We start from the raw sequence: 21,427 nt of genomic DNA on the forward strand, positions 1-21,427 counted from the left end.
AAGTGAAGTGACTTGCCCACAGTCACACAGCTGACAAGTGGCAGAGCTGGGATTTGAATTCATGAGCCCTGACTCCAAAGCCCGTGCTCTTTCCACTGTGCCACGTTTATTATGTGCAGAGCACTGTACTAAAGCACTTGGAATGTACAATTCTGTAACAGATAGAGACAAATCCCTGCCCAACAACGGACTCACAGTCTAAACGTGTCTAAGCGACGGGATCACTCCTGTGGCCATAGAAGCCCAAAGGGTTTTTGCTCCCTGAATTCCACAAGGGACTGAGAAAAATGGGGAAATGGGTGTGGGAGTGGGGAGGTGATTCTGTTTATCGAGCAAATTGTTCTGAACTTTATTTTTTAACTCATAGCATTCCTCTGCTGACTATGATTTATGTTGAAATCTTTTCTGATCCTCCAATGACATTTTCTGTGACAATGCCCCAGCCAGTCATATAAAGATTAAACCATTGTATTGTATATTTGGATTATGCAGCACTTTGTATTTTCATTCTTAAACACTATCCTTACAACTAATAGTTCATTTTTCTCTTTTGTTCTAATTTTATATAGAAAGAGTCTAATATTTTTTTAAAATTTTATGCTATGAAGAAAATATAAACTCCTTAATTTACTCCTAAATATACTTATATACTTAATATATCCTTAATATACTCCTTAATTTACTATCCAGGTCATTGAATAAATAAATGCTTCTTTTGAAAACCAGGACTAATTTATTCAGAACATTATTTGATATGCTTTCATATGATTTCCTTCCTTCACTCCTGCTTATTTAGACTGTGCCTCTGATGTCGGACAGGGTCTATGTCTGAACAGATTATTTTGCATCTGTCCCAGATTTTACTACAGTCCTCAACACATAGTAAGTTCTTAACAAATAGCACCATTTTTTAATCTGCTCATATGCACTGCAGATAAATACTGAGCTAATGAAAAATGTTCTGTGTACATGAATTGCTAACTTAGAGTATGCAACATTAGTGTTATTACTTTCTAAACGTTGATCTAGTCCATCCTGCTGCCAATTCCTTGCTCACATCCTCTTTCTGGCCTGAGCTTCCTCCCCCTTCCTATCTGACACATCATTCTCCTCCCCTCCAAAGCCACCATAACATCACATCTCTTCCACGAAGCCTTCTCTGGCTAACCCCTCGTTTCTCCTACTTGTTCTGTCTTCTGCCTCACCTATGCACTTGGATCTGTACCCTTTAAACTCTTAATATTCACCTCACCCCTAGCCCCACAGTGCTTTTTTTCATTCAATCGTATGTATGGAACACTTACTGTCTCCAAAGCACTGTACTAAATGCTTGGGAGAGTACACTATAACAATATACAGACACATTCCCTGCCCACAACGAATTTGCAGTCTAGAGGTGAGCTTACGGTCTACATTCTTACGTATGTATCTTTGAATCCTGTCATTTCCATTATATGTAATTCATTTTAATTTCTCTCTCCCCTTCTAGACTGTATGCTTCTTGGGGCAGGGTTCCTGTCTAGTGAGTCTATTGTATTGTGCTCTCTGAAGTGCTTAGTACAGTGTTCTGCACACGGCAAACACTCAATTTTAAATACTATTGGTTTTTTGTTCAGAGTACTCAATTTTGTGCACTGTTGGGAGTTTTAATAAAAGTAGAAGATACAATCTCTGTCACCTAGGCGATTACATTCTAAAAGGAAAGATAGGAAACAGAAACCTAATTACATAAAAATTCAACTTTTATCCTACCACTCTGTTCAGGGATGCAGATTTAAGCTAAACATAAAGTACTCTCCCTAGGATTTAGTACAGGTGCTCTGCGCACAGGAAATGCTCACTAATACCATTGACTGATTTGTCTATGTTAAGCTCACCTGTGTTTCAGAGTAAATTACTTATATAATAATGATAATTATAGCAGTAACTGGTATCTGTCTCTCCCTCTGTGGACTGTAAGCTTATTGTAGGCAGGGAATATGTCTGTTTATTGTTATATTGTCCTTTCCCAAGCACTTAGCACAGTGCTCTGCACACAGTAAGCATTCAAAAAATACGACTGACTGACTGACCGAATGAATCGAACAACACTGTTCTAGGTGCTGAGGTAGATACAAGCTAATCAGATTGGCTCACAGTCTAAATGTCCATTTTACAGATGTGGTAATTAAGGCACAGAGAGGAGGAGTGATTTGACCAAGGTCATACAGGAGACAAGTGGCGGAGCCAGGATTGGAACCCAGTTCCTTCTGACTCATTCATTCGATCATATTTATTGAGCACTTACACAAGCCCAAGCTCTATCCACTAGGCAGTACTGCTTCCAGGCTTCCTACGTAGGCAGGTAGAGAGTGACCTCAGGGAAGCAGGAAGGGTAAACTGAATCCGACCTAATAAGCAATCAGCATTTAAACTTTCAGTGAGCAGGGAGATCACTCTTTCTTTTACTAACCCTTTTCCAAAGTCACAAACTCCAAGCTCTATTACTTCTGGACTCCCTTTCGCAAAACATTCATTTGTCATTCAGTCAGATTTATTGAGCGCTTACTGTGTGCAGAACACTAAATGCTTGGGAGAGTACAATTTAACAATAGACACATTCCCTGCCCACCACGAGCTTATAGTCTAGAGACAAGCTTACAAGCACTGCATTCAAGGTGGGATCTTCTGCCTTCAAGGAGCCTCCCTTGTTTTCTTTCACAAAGAATTTAAGAACCGCAAATCAGAAGTCACCCTTCTGTCTTGTAAGTGAAGGGGAGGACAATTCTGACACAAAGGAGCAAAGGAAAAAATAGACCCTAATCAATCAATTGCATTTATTGAGTGACTACTGTGTGAAAAGCACTGTAATAATTGCTTGGGCAAGTACAGTGTTAACGAGAAGCAGTGTGACTCAGTGGAAAGAGCCCGGGTTTGGGAGTCAGAGGTCATGGATTCGAATCCCGGCTCTGCCACTTGTCAGCTGTGTGACTGTGGGCAAGTCACTTTACTTCTGTATGCCTCAGTTACCTCATCTGTAAAATGGGGATAAAGACTGTGAGCCTCACATGGGACAACCTGATTACCCTGTAAATCTACCCCAGCGCTTAGAACAGTGCTCTGCACATAGTAAGCGCTTAACAAATACCAACATTATTATTATTATTATTAATAAACAGACATATTCCCTGCCCTCAATGAACTTACAGTCGAGAGGGAGAGACAAACTTTAAAATAATTAACGTATTTATTGAGCACTTACTATGGGCAGAGCACTGTACTAAGGCCTTGGGGAGAGTACAGTCCAATTGACAAGCATAATCCTTGCCCTCAAGGAGTTTCCACTGCCAAGGGACAGCATTGCATTCAGAACAAGACTAGCTGAGAGCCCTTGACAACTGAGGCAGCATGGCATGGTGGATAGAGCCTGGGCCTGGGAGTCAGAACGTCATGGGTTCTAATTCCGGCTCCACCACTTGTCTGCTGTGTGACCTTGGGCAAGTCACTTAACTTCTCTGTGCCTCAGTGACCTCACCTGTAAAATGGGGATTGAGGTTGAGCTTGGGATAGGGACTGAGTCCAACCTGATTAGCCGGGATCCACCCCAGTGCTTAGTACAGTGCCTGGCACACAATAACTGCTTAATAAATACCATAATTATTAACTATTATTATTAATGGAAAATATCAATCTTGTTTAAGATCAAACTGAGAAACGGGGTCCGGCAAGCCCCCTGATTTTATTAAAAAAGTATTTTTGAGTAGGTGAGAGTTTGAGTTAAAAAGCAGATCAAAAAAAGTAGCTAACTAAGATGAAGGGAAAGGAAAGAAGCATCCACATTTCTTGAATTATTAGCTCCTGAACATGGCAGCTAGCCCAAGGTCATAATAATAATAATGATAATTATAATAAATATGGTATTTGTTAAGCGCTTACTATTTATCAGGCACTGTACTAAGCACTAGGGTGGATACAAGCAAATCAGGTTGGACATAGTCCCTGAGCCATGTAAGGCTCACAGTATCAATTCCTATTTTTACAGATGAGGTAACTGAGGCCCAGAGAAGTGCAGTGACTTGCCTAAGGTCACACAGCAGACAAGTGGCAGAGCAAGGATTAAAACCCAGGTCCTTCTGACTCCCAGGCCTGTGTTATATCCACTACACCATGTATTTAACTGACTGTACTAGCTAGTACTGATGATTGATATAAAGGAAGTTGATATATATAAACTGTCAATTTCATTAGCGGAGGATGCAGTGGTATTTATCGAGCGCTTACTGTGTGCAGAGCACTGTACTGAACACTTGGGAGAGTGTAATATAACAGAGTAGGTGGGCACATCCCCTGCCTACAAGTCTACAGAAAGCAGGTTTTCAGAGTAAAGAACTGACTCTTGTTTAAACTTAGAAGGAATGATTGAAAAGACAGGACTTACAGATATAAAATATGTGCAACTCACAATCGAATGGCAATTCTACAGGCCCAACATTTTACTCTTTGACTTTTAGTGATCTAAATTTAACCAGTCAGAATTCTTTAGGTGCCATCCCATTCAACTTCTGAAAATGATGGCTTTGTTATTTCTCAAGGAATCTGCATTTCATCAGAAAGATGGAACACGATGTTCTTGTCTTAGTTTTTCTCAATGAAAACAACTTTCTTTTGTGCTGTGTTTTTAACAGATAGCCAACACCCATGATGCCAGCAAATATATTTCAAGTTTGAAAAATCGGAATGATGTCACATCTGAGAGATTTATTATATACATGTATATTCAGGGCAATCAAATTGGAAACTGTTTTCCTGCTCTTGGCTAGATGATGGATTTTTAAACAAGATATCCGTCTCCTGCAAACTCTCTTCTCATTTTTCCTGCTCCATCTGTTTAAATGTCCTATCTGCAGTTCGGAGAAATAGAATTTGATAGAATACCTATATCAACCTGAGAAGTTTTTTCCACAATGATGGCACCAAAATTATTTTTCCTATGAGGTTTCTTTTACCCTCCCTGACATGGTGTAGGTTAACGGAACAGAGATTAATGATCAATCTTGAGTGTTGGTAATGAGAATTACAAATTTTTCAATTTAACCTCATCACAACAAACTTCAATTAAAGTTATTCATACTGCCAATAGTATATAAATCAGTGGTATTTATTGAGCGCTTACTGCGTGCAGATCACTGTACTAAGCAGGAAGAAGAGAACAGAGTTGGTGGACACATTTCCTGCCTACGATGAGTTTACAGTCTAGGTGGGGAGACAGACATTAATATAAATAAATTATGGCTCTGTACATAAGTGCCGTGGGGCTGAGATGAGTTTTAAGAGTCCCCTCTTCTACTCTGTATCTAAGCTTCAGCTTGTATGGAATCTACGCACTCATTAGATTGGCTTATTTCAATCTTGCTTCTATTCAGTGACTTTTGGAGAGAATATTTCCTTAGCCTTATGCCAACTCCCCTCCTCAAACTCTGGGATAGATGCTTCTTTTCCTTTCCATTCTCTTACCGTTGGCTTGAAATCTCCATCGGCTCTTTGGGGGTAGTTGTAGTAAATAGTATTTATTACCTGCTTCCTGTGGGCAGAGCATTGTACTTATCGCAAAGAAGATATAAGCAGGAATGACATAGACCCTGTCCCTAGAGAGGCTCACAATCTCCACGGGAAGAACAAAGTTTAAGCAGCGTAACCTAGTTGATAGAGCACAAGCCTGGGAGTCAGAAGGACCTGGGTTCCATTCCCAGCTCCACCACTTGTCTGCTGTGTGACCTCGGGTAAGTCACTTCACTTCTCTGGCCTCAGTTACCTCATCTGGAAAATGGGGATGAAGATTGAGCCCTATGTGGAACCGGGACTGTCCAATCTAATAATGATAATAATGGTATATGTTAAGGACTTAGTATGTGCTAAGCATTGTTCTAAGTGCCGGGGTAGATACAGGTTGTCCCACGTGGGGCTCACGGTCTTAATCTGATTATCTTGTACCTGCCCCAGTGCTTAGAACAATGCCTAATAATGTTGGTATTTGTTAAGTGCTTACTATGTGCCGAGCACTGTTCTAAGCTCTGGGGTAGACACAGGGGAATCAGGTTGTCCCACGTGGGGCTCACAGTCTTAATCCCCATTTTACAGATGAGGCAACTGAGGCACCGAGAAGTTAAGTGACTTGCCCAAAGTCACACAGCTGACAAGTGGCAGAGCCGGGGTTTGAACCCATGACCTGTGACTCCAAAGCCCGTGCTCTTTCCAGTGAGCCACGCTGCTTCTCTAGCACATAGTAAGCGCTTAACAAATGCCACAGTCATCATCTTCATTATAATAGTCAATCAATCCATTGGTGATATTTACTGAGCACTTGTGTGTTTGGGAGTATATAGTACAAAAGAGTTGGTAGCCGTGTTCCCCAAACCACAAAGTTGGAGATCTAGAGGGCTGTTTTGGGCTGTTAGATTGGGTTGGGCCCTTTTTAGAGAAAAGAATTTGATCCTGTGAGAAGTGGAAGAAGCCAGGGATTTAGACAGATTGGGCCTGACTCTCAAGATGGTGCCCCAGAGAGTGTGCTGTTTGTTACAAGCCCGAGGAGGCCTCATTCCACACACTTCCTTGGGGCCAGGCACCGACCTGCCTTCTTCTTCTTACAGTATTTGATAATAGTAATACTAATAATTGTGGTATTTGTTAAGTGCTTTCCATGTGCCAGGCACTGTATTAAGCCCTGGGATGAACACAAACAAATCGGGTTGGACAGAGTCCCTGTCCCACGTGGGGCTCATAATCTCAATCCCCATTTAACAGATGAGGTCACCGAGGTCCAGAGAAGTGAAGTGACTTGCCCGAGGTCACACAGCTAACCCTAACCCTACCCTAGAGCAGAGCTGGGATTAGAACCCATGACCTTCTGACTTCCAGACCCTTGATCTATCTACTATGTAAGCACATACTGCCTGTCAGACACTGTACTAAGCGCTAGGGTCAGATCCATCCATGTGTGGGTCTGAACGCCGCTCTGAGGAGAAGCTCATATGGATTTGGGATGCTGATGGATGAGCAGCTCCTGGAAGTGGCCATTGGTGGCTATGCTGTAGGTGACAGCCCTGCTCAGCTTAGTGATTCTTAGGGATCAAGCTCCTTGGTTGTTCAATTGGTTTGGGGGAAGGTGGGTTTGAGGCTCAAAGATGGTTTGCTTCCCTACAATCCCCTCTCTTCCCTTTTCACCGCCCGGTCAAACCATTCTGGATTGGTCATTTGGAATGATACTAATAATAACTGTGGTATTTGTTAAGCACTTAGTATGTGCCAGGCGCTGTACTGGAGTGGATACAAGACATAGTCTCTGTCCTAGAGAGGGTTCACAGTCTTAATCCCATTTTACAGATGAGAGCACTGAGGCACAGAGCAGTGAAGTGACTTGTCCAAGGTCACCCAGCAGACAAGTGTCAGAGTTAGGATTAGAACCCATGTCTTTTTGACTCCTAGATCCATACTTTCTCCACTAGGCCACACTGCTTCTCTGATTGACCTCTAGACGTAAGCCCCTTAAACTGTAAATTCATCTCTAAACTGCAAGTTTGTTGCCTCTGAACTATAATAATAATTTTGGTATTTGTTAAGCGCTTACTATGTGCAGAGCACTGTTCTAAGTGCTGGGGTAGATACAGGTTAATCAGGTTGTCCCACATGAGGCTCACAGTCTTCATCCCCATTTTACAGATGAGGTAACTGAGGCCCAGAGAAGTGAAGTGACTTGCCCACAATCACACAGCTGACAAGTGGCAGAGCTGGGATTTGAACCCATGACCTCTGACTCCTAAGCCCAGGCTCTTTCCACTGAGCCACGCTGCTTCTCTATAAGCTCACTGTGGGCAGGGTACATGTCTACCAACTCTGTTGTACTCTCCCAAGCACTTAGTACAGTGTTCTGCGCACAGTAAATGCTCAACAAATACCGTTGATTGCTTGTCTCAATTTCAGTATTGATGCTGGAGCAAAATGAAAATAGCGTAGTTAAGGTTATGGGTTTCCCAATCCTTCCAAACTACTGACACTCTTAACTTAAGGAAGGACTCAGTGGGACCATTAGTTCACTGAGAGGCAGCGTGGCTTAGTGGAAAGGGCCAAGGCTTGGGAGTTAGTTGTCATGGGTTCTAATCCCACTTCCGCCACTTGTCTGCTTCCCTAGGGCAAATCACTTAACTTCTCTCTGCCTCAGTTACCTCATCTGTAAAATGGGGATTAAGATTGGGTCCCATGTGGGGCAACCTGATTACCTTGTATCTACCCTAGTGCTTAGAACAGTGCTTGGCACTTAGTAAACGCTTAACAAATGCTGTCATTATTATTATTACTGTGAGAACCTGCTAATTGACCAGTGCTAAACAAGATCTAATGTTAGATGAATGAACAAATTTCATCCGACACACCGATTTAGTCAACTACAATGGAATGATAATTCCCCATCTTACTTCTGGCAAGTCATTTGATTTTCAGTGGTCTGCCTGCCTTTATGCTATTTATAATCATAAACTTTTCAGCAGCATTCTTAATCCCTTGTACTTGGATCTGAACCCTTTATTCACCCCATCCTCAACCTCAGAGCACTTACGTACATATTTGTAATTTAACTTTAATGTCTGACTCCCCCTCTAGACTGTAAACTCCTTGTGGGCAAAGGACACGTCTACCAACTCTGTTATATTGTCCTCATCCGAGCACATGCTACAGTGCTCTGCAGAAAGTAAGTGTTCAGTAAGTGTGATTGATTGATTGATTTAGGCAATAAGACTGTCTTTCATAGTATAATGATAATGATGATGGTATTTGTTAAGCGCTTACGATGTGTCAAGCACTGTTCGAAGCACTGAAAAGAGACAGTCAGACATTAGAGATGACTTTCCATCTTTAGATTTTAGATTCCTCCTCACCCCACTTTGGTCGAGACAGCTGGGGGCTTTGAAATGTTGCACTAAGAAAACTGGACACAAAGAGCCACTCCCTCCTCCTTTAACCCTCCCAAAAGAGGTCTCAGTGCTCATCAAAGACACTGTCTCTGATCACGTTTGTGATCATGAGAGTCTGCCATTTGCCTCCCGGGTTTTCCTGGCCAACACGTGTTTTCCATGGATTCGGGACATTTCTATCGATGACAGGGACTGTTTCTACTTGGGATTTGAAAGGTCTCTTTTCCTTCTCTCCTGGGACTTTTCATTATTAGCTTTGACAGCTGCTTTCGATCGAAAGTCCTCCGACATGAGCCGCTCGAACCGTTTTGTTTTTTTTAAACGATATTTGTCAAGTGCTTATTATGTGCCGGGCACTGAACTAAACGCTGGGGTAGATACAAGCTAATCAGATTGGGTACAGACAGTGTCCCACATGGGACTCGCAGGCTTGATCCCCATTTTGCAGATACGGTAACTGAGGCTCAGAGAAGTGTAATGACTTGCCCAAGGTCACATATCGGACACGTGGCCGAGCCGGAATTAGAACCCAGGCGCTCTGACGACTCCCTGGCCCGCGCCCTTTCCACTAAGCCGTGCTGCTTCTCACTGACTTCTACCATAGTAGAGAGAGTAGCACTTTTGTGGGGGGTGTCTCCCTGCACCTCTCTTTGGGGCTATACCTCTGTAGGATGGCTCTCAAATCAAAGAGGACTGAAGCTTCTGTTTTCATTCAGTTTTGGCACTTCCTGACAGGAGGATCGATTAGGAGGTTGTCCTGACGAGGATGCCTGTTCATCCAAAGGATGAATTTGGTGATTGAAACCAGGAGTGTATTTCCCATCAATCACTGAACGACCATCAGCTGATGACAATTCTGGGCAGTCCTGACATAAACCCAACCTGCCATCGGGACCTGCAAGTTTTCCAAAGCAGCTTGTAACCATCAGTTCTCCACAGTTTAGCTTTGTGTGGAAGAGCAAAGATAAAAGGCAGTTCTGAGACTCTCTTCGGGGTGGACATCTTATCCCGTGGGAACTAGGATTCATATTGCCCTCTCGGGGTCCCAGATACAGAAGCTGAGCTGAACCCTAATAATAATGTTGGTATTTGTTAAGCGCTTACTATGTGCAGAGCACTGTTCTAAGCGCTGGGGTAGACACAGGGGAATCGGGTTGTCCCACGTGGGGCTCACAGTCTTCATCCCCATTTTACAGATGAGGTAACTGAGGCCCAAAGAAGTAAAGTGACTTGCCCACAGTCACACAGCTGACAAGTGGCAGAGCTGGGATTCGAACTCATGACCTCTGACTCCAAAGCCCGTGCTTTTTCCACTGAGCCACACCGCTTCTCTAATAATCCTGTACTTTTACCAGGAAGTCAGAGCAGATCCCGATCCTGACTTGATGTTGAAGGGAACAGTGGTGCTGGGGGAATCATTCATTTGTTCATTCGTTCGATCCTATTTCATGAGCGCTTGCTGTGGTCAGAGAACTGTACTAAGTGCTTTGGGAAAGTACAATGCAACAATAAACGCTGACATTCCCCGCCCACAATGAGCTCACAGTTTAGAAAGGGGGGAGACAGACAACAATACAAAAAAATAAATGACAGATATGTACATAAGTGCAGCAGGGATGGGAGGGGGGAAGAACAAAAGGAACAAAAGGATGATGCAGAAGGGGGGTGGGAGAAGAGGAAAGGGGGGAGCTTAGTTTGGGAAGGCCTCTTGGAGAAGATGGGCTTTCAGTAAGGTTTTAAATTTGGGGAGAGACATTGTCTGTTGGACTTCTCACACTGTGAGAAGCAGCGTGGCTAAGTGGAAAGAGCCCGAGCTTAGGAGTCAGACTTCTGGGGTTCTAATCCTGGCTCCCCCACTTGTCAGCTGTGTGACTTTGGGCAAGTCACTTCACTTCTCTGTGCCTCAGTTACCTCATCTGTAAAAATGGGGATTAAGACTGTGAGCCCCACTTAGGGCAACTTGATGACCTTGTATCAACTCCAGCTCTCAGAACAGTGCTTGGCACATAGTAAGCGCTTAAATGCCATCACCATCATCATTAGAGGAGGGAAGGCATTCCAGGCCAGAAGCAGGTGTTGGCCAGGTGTTCCAGCTTGAATCATTGTCTCTCTTGAAAAAACTGCCCACTCATCATCATGCTCAATAGTATTTATTGAGCGCTTACTGTGTGCAGAGCACTGTACTAAGTGCTTGGGAGAGGACAATCCAAGAGAGTTGGTAGGCATGCTCCCTGCCTACAACGAGCTTATGGTCAAGAGCGGGAGTTTACAGTCAAGATGACTGTGAGCTCATTGTGGGCAAGGAATGTGTCTATCAGCTCTGTTATTATTGTACTCTCCCATGAATTTCACTGTATCATTGATGTCCCAAGGTTTCACCTGAGGGTCAGGAACTATGTCCAACCTGATTAATTTGTACTTACCCCAGCGCTTAGAACAGTGCCTGCCACATCATGGCATAATGGATAGCACACAGGCCTGAGAGTGAGAAGGTCATGGGTTCTAATCCACCTCCACCACTTGTCTGCTGCGTGACCTTGGGCAAGGCACTTCACTTCCCTGGGCCTCAGTTGCCTTTTCTGTAAAATGGGGATTAAGAGTGTGAGCTCCACGTGGGACAGAGACTGTGTCAAATCTGATTTGTTGGTAACCACCTCAGCGCTTAGTACAGTGCCCAGCACATAGTAAGTGCTTAACAAATATCACTATTATTATTATCACATAATAAGCTTAACAAATACCACGATCATTACAATTATAATAATACTATAACTGTTGGCATTCTCCTCCCCTCGCTTCCCCTTTGTCACCCCCATTTTTTCTTATTTTCATCTTCCTATCAGTGGAGGATCCCCAGCCAAGCAGCAGTGCCGAGAACTGGTGGGAAGAGAACCTGTTCTTGCTGCCGCCCCCAGACCCTGACATTTTCCTAAAGTTCATACTTACAGGGCAGTCAGTCAGTCCACTTCTCACTCTGTCCTAGCAGAGGTAAAAATTCCAGAAAACTTGGCCATGGAGGCAGCAGGAATAAAAATAAATGATGGTATTTGTTAAGCGCTTACTGTGTGCCGAGCACTACGCTACGTAGTGCGTAGAGATTCTTTTCTCATCGTCTAATAATAATAAAGAAAAGTGTGATATCTATTAAGTCCTTACTATGTGGCAAGCACTGTACTAGGCCTGGGATAAAAATCAATCAATCAGTGGTATTTAGGGAGTGATTACTATTTGCAGAGCGCTAAACTAAGCACTTGGGAGCATATCTGTAATTGATCTATTTATATTAATGTCTGTCTCCCCCTCTCGACTGTAAGCTTGTTGAAGGCAGGGAATATGTCTGTTTATTGTTATATCGTACTCTCCCGAGCGCTTAGTACAGTACTCTGCAAGCAGTAGGTGCTCAATAAATGTGATTGAATTGGGAGAGTACAATATAATAGTGTCGGCAGACATGTTCCCTACCCACGAGGAGCTAATAGTCTACAGGATGCAATCAGGTAATAATAATAATAATAATGTTGGTATTTGTTAAGCGCTTACTATGTGCCGAGCACTGTTCTAAGTGCTGGGGTAGACATAGGGGAATCAGGTTGTCCCACGTGGGGCTCACAGTCTTGATCCCCATTTTACAGATGAGGGAACTGAGGCACAGAGAAGTTAAGTGACTTGCCCACAGTCACACAGCCGACAAGTGGCAGAGCTGGGATTCGAACTCATGAGCCCTGACTCCAAAGCCTATGCTCTTTCCACTGAGCCACGCTGCTTCTCCACGCAGCCACGCAGGTCAGCCACAGTCCTGTCCCTCATCAGGGCTAAACAGACTAAGTCACAGGGAGAACAGTATTCAATTCCCATTTTGCAAGTGAAGAAACTGAGGCACAGAGAAGTTGGGTGGCTTGCCCAAGGTCATACAGCAGGCAGGTGGTAGAGGCAGGATTAGAACCCAGGTCCTCTGACTCCAAAGTCTAAGCTCTTTCCACTAGGCCATGCTGCTTTTTGTTGATGTTGCCCCATTCCCTTTTGGATTCCCCAAATTCTCTCCATGTCCTGGCGTCCAACAAGTCTTGGTTGAAGCACTCCTGGAGCTGTTACTGCTGTCACTTTCTACAGTCAATCAATCAATCATATTTATTTAGATCCTACTATGTGCAGAGCACTGTACTAAGCACTTGGGAGAGTACAATGTAACAGATTTAACGGGTATATCCATTCCTGGATTGAATTATAACATCAATTTTGAGTAAAATGTGCTAGGCAATATTCTAATTTAAGGCAAATTTAGCTTCAGAAGGTGATTTTAAAATCAAGTTCCATGAAGATTATCTGGTTTGGTTCGCAGTCATTTAGCAAACATTCTCATATGCCCAACTCAGAATCACTGTATTAAATTGAGCAAATATTGACACTTCTTCCACTGACGAATGCATTTCAAGGTAGATCCAAATGATTTTGCACATTCTTGGGAATTATTTGCCTACTAAGTTTGTGATAATTGGTATCAGGGAATGATTCCTGTTAACCTGGGTCTGGGAGTCAGAAAGACCTAGATCCTCATCCCGGCTCTGCCACTTGTTTGCTGTGTGACCTTAGTTACCTCATCTGTAAAATAAGGATTAAGACTAGGAGCCCTCTGTGGGACATGGACTGTGTCCATCCTGATTAACTTAGATCTACCCTGGCATTTAATGGTTTCTGGTACATAGTAAGAGCTTAATAAGTACCACTAAAAAGAAAATCAGGGACTTGCAGAATAATGAGGATTTAGTGACAGCACAGAGCTCTGCACATAGAGGACTCTAAATAACTATTATCGTTAAGCGCTTAGTACAGTGCTCTGCACACAGTGAGCATGCAATAAATACGATTGAATGAATGATCGACTGAAGTGAAATATAAATTTAGAAGAGTCATAAACTCCTCACGCTTTCTCACGTACATTAAGAGATGAAATATTTTACAGTCATTTATCTGAAATAAACACCAATCCATCAGTGTATTTCTTGAGCACTTACTGTGTGCAGAGCACTTTTCTAAGTGCTTGGGAGAGGACAGTACAACAGAGTCAGTGGACACGTTCCCTGCCCAAAAGGAGCTTACGGTCCAGAGGAAAATAGTACACATATTCATACATCAGGCGCAGTATATGCCGTATACATAATATTCTACTGCACTGTGCTTTCTCAACTTCACACAGCAAGCGTTCAGTAAGTACCATTGAATGATCAGATCATAAACTATATCGTTGCTGGGTCAGCCCAATGATCTGTTCAACCTCTAGGTTATAAGCTTGTCGTGACAGAGTTGTACTCTCCCAAACACCTAGTTCCCTCTTAAGATGGCACCTGGAGAGTTTCCAGTCCTCTACCAGTCTCGGCTACGGGAGGGAGAGTCGAGCAGAGGCCTGTCCGTTCCATTCCTAGCTTGGGCAGTGGCTAGCGAGTGGCAGGCCATCGGCTACGTGTCAAAACTCCCCCGTGCTGGGCAGCAGCGGCACGGGAGAGAGTCGAGGGCAGAGACTTCAAGTTGATTTCGCGGAAGAAGGCAGTGGTCAAACACTTCTGGATTTTTACCGAGAAAACTCTACGGATCCAGTATCGGAACGATTGCAGATGAAAGTGGGACACTCTGGGAAAGATATGTCTATGGAGTCGCTAAGAGTCGGAAGCGACTCGACATGACAAGAAAAGCACTTAGTACAGTGATGTGCACAGAGTAAGTGCTCAATAAATACCATGGATTGAATGATTGATTGATTCAGTCCAGGATTCTGCCTGGGACTAGCAGCTGAAATTGTAAAGGAACAGTGTGAAAGTTCCCCCCTTGGAATTCCTACTAATATTTCGGGAGGTACGTCCTTCCTTTATCTCATTTTATCCCGAACTTTCCCTCTTGTAATCCGTCATGCTACTCAAGTCCATGAACACATCCAAACCTCTCGTGAACCTACTGATATTTTCTATGTGCACGACCTCCTGGAGTTGTTGTTGTCTTATGTTGTTGAGTCGTCCTCCGACCCATAACGACTCCGTGGACACATCTCTCCCAGAACGCCCCACCCCCACTTGCAATCATTCCAGTAGTGGATCCGTAGAGTTTTCTTGGTCAAAATCCAGAAGTGGTTGACCATCGCCTCGTTCCGTGCAGTCAATTTGAGTCTCCACCCTCGACTCTTTCTCGTGCCGCCGCTGCCCAGCACGGGGGAGCTTCGACTTTGCCTTCCGCCACTGGCAAAGCTAGGAAGGGAACGGACAGGACTCTGCTTGACTCTCCCTCCCGTAGCTGAGACTGGTAGAGTCCTGGAACCTCTCCCGGTGCCATGCTGAAAGGGGATTTTTTGAGATAGCTCATTCCATTTGCTTCCCATCCCCATTGGAAGGCATTTCCTTTGTCATCCTCAAAATTTCCATTGTCAGGCTTCAGAAGGCATCCCCTCTTCCTAGGCATTTTGAATGGTATTTGATAATAATAATAGTATTTGTTAAGCGCTTACTATGTGCCTAGCCCGTACTAAGCGCTGGGGTAGATACGAGCTAATCAGATTGGTCACAGTCCGTGTCCCACATGGGACTCGGTCTCAATCCCCATTTTGCGGATGAGATAACGGAGGAACCGAAAAGCGAAGTGGCTTGCCAGAGGTCACGCACAGCAGACAAGTGGTGGAGCAGGGATTAGAACCCAGGTCCTTCTGCCTCCCAGGCCCGTGCTTTATCCATTAGGCCACACTGCTTCTCTGTTGAATTTTGTGAGCAATCCTTCCATGTCCCTGGTCATCAGGACTTCATGAACTTCTATCATGCCTCCTCTTCCCCTGTGACTTTCCAAGCTGTAGTCCTCCTTCAGTCTATACCCAAGAGAAACCTTCCCATCCCCCTGAGGATAGTTGGATTTGAATCCTTTATTCACCCATCCCTCATCCCTACAGAACTAATGTCTGTCTCTCCCTCTTGCCCCCTCTAGACTGTAAGCTCACTGTGGGTGGGGAATGTGTCTACCAACTCTGTTGTATTGTGCTCTCCCAAGCAGGAAGCTTCGTGGTGTAGTGGATACGGCCTGGGAATCAGAAGGCCATGGGTTCTAATCCCATCTACAATTGTCTGCTATGTTGGTATTTGTTAAGCGCTTACTCTGTGTAATCAGTTTGTCCCGCGTGAGGCTCACAGTTAATCCCCATTTTACAGATGAGGGAACTGAGGCATAGAGAAGTGAAGCGACTTGCCAACAGTCACCCAGCTGACAAGTGGTAGAGCCGGGATTCGATCCCATGACCTCTGACTCCCAAGCCCGGGCTCTTTCCACTGAGCCACGCTGCTATGTGACCCAAGGCAAGTCACTTCATTTCTCTGTGCTTCAGTTACATCTGTAAAATGGGGACTAAGACCGTTATCCCTATGCGGGACAGGGACTGTGTCCAAACCGATTTGTTTGTATCCACCCCAGCGCTTAGTACAGTGCCTGGCACATAGTAAGTTCTTAACAAATACCACACATCATTATTATTATTATTCTGCACACCATAAACACTCCACAGATATGACTGATTGATTGATTATGAGTGCCCTTCTCTTTACCATGTCCATATCTATTATAAGCCTTCCGAAAATACAGTCGCCCAAAACTTCCATTATTGTTTTCAGTGGCGGGGAGCTATAACCCTAAAATAGCTACAGAGTGGTACAAAAATTGGTGGAGATTGTTACATTAAAATTCCATCCATTTTGCTACTTCCCTGAATAATTAGGCGATGGTTTTCCAAGCAGTTGAGTGTGGAGAGGGCTGTAATTTCAACAAAGGGGACATTTCAGAGTCAAGCTGGAACACCTGACCAATTCTTCTCTGCACACTAAGGATAGCAAAACCTGTCACAGTCTTAGTACCTAAAGTTATCTAAGAATTGATTCCCCTGCCTCTGCTGTTCCCTTCAACGTGGCGGAAAGGGCCGGGGAGTCAGAAGGACATGGGTTCTAATTCCGGCTCTGCCCCATGTCTGCTGTGTGACCTTGGGCATCTCACTTTGCTTCTTTGGGCCTCACTTACCTCAACTGTAAAGTGGGGATTAAGAGTGTGAGGCCCTTGCGACCCAAGGATTGTGTCCAACCTGATTACCTGATATCTAACCCAGCGCTTAGAACAGTGTTTGGCTCATAGTAAGTACTAACAAGGGCCATTATTATTATTATTATTATTATTATTATTCAACACCAAGTTGTGACTGGGGATCTACTTTGTGTACATAGTGAGCAATCTGAACAGCAGTTTATAAGAGGAAACCAGTAATGGAGCATTCTTTTCTTTCACACTTAATATCCTAAAAAATCTTCAAATAATCCTTTACAGAGCTCTCTCACTGTGAGCTCCTTGTGGGCAGGGATCATGTCAACCAGCTCTGTTGTATTTTACTCTTCCATACACTCAGTCCAGTGCTCTGCGTATAGCAGGTGTGTCCTTGGGCGAGTCACTTAACTTCTCTGGGCCTCAGCGGCGTCATCTGGAAAATGGGGATTAAGACCGTGAGCCCTGAGGAGGACAGGGACTGTGTCCAACCCACTTATCTTGCATCTAGTACAGTGCTTGGCACATATTGAGTGCTCAACAAATACCACAATTAATAAATACCATTAACTGGTTGATTCTTCCCTATAGTGACTGCCACTTAATAATAATAATGGTATTTGTTAATAATGTTGGTATTTGTTAAGCGCTTACTATGTGCAGAGCACTGTTCTAAGCGCTGGGGTAGATACAGGGTAATCAGGTTGTCCCACATGAGGCTCACAGTTAATTCCCATTTTACAGATGAGGGAACTGAGGCACAGAGAAGTTAAGTGACTTGCCTACAGTCACACAGCTGACAAGTAGCAGAGCCGGGACTTGAACCCATGACCTCTGATTCCCAAGTCTGGGCTCTTTCCACTGAGCCACGAAGCACTTACTATGTGCCAAGCACCGTTCTAAGATGCTTCCATGGCAGCTACAACACCGTGAGCCAGTGCTTCAATAGAATATTCAGTATTGATGCTTTTCTGACCAATCGCTTGGAGCCAATCCCCACAAAGTCAATATTCTCCTTTTTTCATTCCCTTGCCCTGCCTGAACTGACTCTCATCTGCAATTAACTTTTCAGTCACCTTCCTCAGTTTTTTGAGGTCTTCCTGTGAGCCCTGAGTGGGACAGGGACTGTGGATCCTACGCCAGTGCTTAGTACAGTCCTCGGCACACAGTGAGCGCTTAAGAGATACAGTTATTATTATTCCTGGAGTTTATCCCCATCTGTATTCATGTTGCCATCTGGCGTGGTTTAATGGGAGCAGTGTGGCTTAGTGGAAAGATCCCGGGCTTGGGAGTCAGAGGTCCTAATCCTGGCTCCACCACTTGTCAGTTGTGTGGCTTTGGGCAAGTCTTCTCTGTGCCTCAATTACCTCATCTGTAAAATGGGGATTAAGACTGTGAGCCCCACATAGGGAAACCTGATTACCTTGTATCTACCCCAGGGCCTAGAACAGTGCTTGGCACATAGTAAGCGCTTAACAAATTCCATTATTACTATTATGGTCATCTGTAAACTTTGACATTTCCCAGCACACTTACTTTCAGCTCACTGACAAAATCCTAACACAGATCCCTGAGGACTCTCTGTTTATTTCTCCATATTGCAAAGTGCTGTTTATCTCAAGCTTTTGTTGCTTATCTTCTACCAGTTTTTTGGGTTTTTTTTTTCCCATGATAGAACAATCTTTCCAATCCCATGTTTATGCAATTTTTTTTAAAGGTCTTTGTGGTGGAACCTTGCCCAAGTCCTTTTCAAACTTTAAATGCACTGATCTACTCTAAATGTCTACTGATCTGGTGATTCAGCTGTAGACCTACCTGGAGAAAGGGAACTGAATTAGATGGATGCCTTCATGAGATACTTTCCCATTCTATGAGAAGCAAGTGGCATAACGGATAGCGCATGGGCCTGAGAGTCAGAAGGTCTTGGGTTCTAATCCCGACTCTGCCACTTGTCTGCTGTGTCACCTTGGGCAAGTCACTTCACTTCTCACTGCCTTAGTTACCTCATCTGTAAAATACGATTTAAGACTGTGAGTCCCATGTGGAACAGGGACTGTGTCCAATTCAATGTGCTTGAACACACCCCAGTGCTTAGTACAGTGCCTGGCACATAGTGAGAGTTTAAGAAATGCCAAAATTCTACAGGTCTGCCAGGGGTGCTATTTGTGTAAGGGTCATTTGATTGGGTTAGGGATGTTCCCAGGCCCCTGTCTGATCTTTCTCCACCCAGTTGTTGTTGGGTTTTTTTGATAGTATCTGTTGAAAACTTACTATGTGCCAAGCACAGTTCTAAACTCTGACATAGATTCGAGATATAGTCTTGCCCACACTTCATTCACAGTCTTAATCCCCATTCAATAGTATTTATTGAACGCTTACTATGTGCAGAGCACTGTACTAAGCGCTGGGAATGTACAAATCGGTAACAGATACAGCGCCCCAACTGAGGCACTGAAAAGATAATGACCTGCCCCCGATTTGTTTATATTCATTCAGTCGTATTTGCTGAGCAGTTATTGTGTGCAGAGCACAGTATTAAGCACTTGGAAAGTACAATTTAGCAACAAATAGAGAGAATCCCAGTATCCAACCCGGCACTTAAAACAGTGCCCGGCATTCATTCCTTCATTCAGTCGTATTTATTGAGCATTTACTGTGTACAGAGCAATGTACTAAGTGCTTGAAAAGTGCAATTTGGCAACAGATAGAGACAATCCCTAGCCAACAAGGGGCTCACAGTCTAGAAGGGGGAGACAGACAACAAAACAAAATGAGTAGACAGGCATCACTACCATCAAAATAAATAGAACCATAGATAAATGCACATCATTAATAAAATAAATAGAGCAATAAATATGTACATATATATACAAGTGCTTTGGGGAGGGGAAGGGGGTAGAGCAGAAAGAGGGGGTAGGAGGAATGGGGAAGGGAGGAGGAGCAGAGGGAAAGGGAGGGCTGCGTCTGGGAAGGCCTCTTGGAGGAGGTGAGCTCTCAGTAGGGCTTTGAAGATAGGAAGAGAGCTAGTTTGGTGGATGTGAAGGGGGAGGACATTCCAGGCCAGAGGTAGGACGTGGGCCAGGGGTCGACGGCAGGACAGGCGGGAACGAGGCCCAGTGAGGAGGAGAGTGGTGGCGAAGGAGCGGAGTGTGCGGGCTGGGCTGGAGAAGGAGAGAAGGGAGGTGAGGTAGGAGGGGGCAAAGGGATGGAGAACATAGTGATCGCTTTGCAAATGCCACAGTTATTATTAATATTAGTGAGTGACTTGCCCAAGGTCACAGAGCATCAGGGGGGGGGGGATTATGACCCCATAATGAGACTAAGGCGAATCATCCTGGGAACCATTTTAATTTGGGAAGCATGCCATACCCACCGCCACCACTGGAGGGCAGCAACCACCCTGTTAAAATTTCACATTGGGCGTTGGTGATGCTGAGAAAATATTAATCATCCTCAATAACCCTTTAAATAATCCTTTTAAAAAAAGAGTCTGACTATTAATCTTTGCAAAAGGTAATAGGGAAAGCAAATAATAAAGTCTCCTTTAAATTCTCCTTTTAACACAGAAGAGACTCATTCAGTTCATTCAAACTATAAATAGGAAACCCAAGGGACTCCTTAAATAGAAAGGTCTAAAGATCACTCCCAGTTCAGGAAATACAAATGCATCACTTGGTATTTTGAAGGAGTTTTATTAATAGTGCACAATTTGAGCAGCAGCTAAGGAGAGGGAACAGTGATGGAACATTTTCTTCTCTCATACATGATGTACTTTGAGATGGTCATTCCAGAACTTAGTACAATTCCTGGCACATAGTAAGCGCTTAACAAATACTATTATTATGTGAGCCTAGATCTTTGTAGGTAGTATTCTCATGGGCTAATAGGTTGAGCATTAAAGGAGAGTACATTTTTGAAATCCTTTAGAGAAAAGGAAAAAAAAACCACCCGTTAAATGTGCTATCTTGAACTACTGTTCAAAAATGCACACAGCACTCAGTAGTAACTAGTAGACTTGGATTCCCCTGGGTGAATTTTGGAAGATAATGGAAATCACAATCATGGGATAAGGTTTGATTTCCCAGTGAAGCCAAACAGTTACTACATCTCATCATCTTCTTCACTGTTTCTCTTCGATCCCGGCACCAAAATGCCCTGACCCATAAAGGGGATTATGATGTTTTTTTCCAGATTTGTTTCATTTGGGTGAAAGCTGGCTCTGAGCATTTCTCATAATTCTTTCTAGAAGGCTCAGGGAGAGTAAGAGGAACTTTTATTGGCCAAACAGTGCCTTTATCTTTTCATTAAAAATTTAAAACTGGAAATCGAAGAAAGCCGGCAAGTAGTCATCATGCCTTAGATGGGGTGTGGGTGGCTAATAAATATACTTGGAAAAATTACAGCATTGGAAACTCTAAGGCTGAAATACTCTTTTT

The 21,427-nt window shown here is 43.8% G+C and overlaps 1 protein-coding gene across 5 annotated transcripts in view; it reads left to right on the top strand.

Annotated features, from left to right (window-relative positions):
• The window catches only part of BICD1 (BICD cargo adaptor 1), a 259,987-nt gene that overhangs the window by 223,147 nt on the left and 15,413 nt on the right, over positions 1 to 21,427 (top strand). The gene's annotated exons all lie outside the window — the stretch shown is intronic.

This window comes from Ornithorhynchus anatinus, chromosome 2, assembly GCF_004115215.2.
Source record: "Ornithorhynchus anatinus isolate Pmale09 chromosome 2, mOrnAna1.pri.v4, whole genome shotgun sequence".
Classification (NCBI taxonomy): domain Eukaryota; kingdom Metazoa; phylum Chordata; class Mammalia; order Monotremata; family Ornithorhynchidae; genus Ornithorhynchus; species Ornithorhynchus anatinus.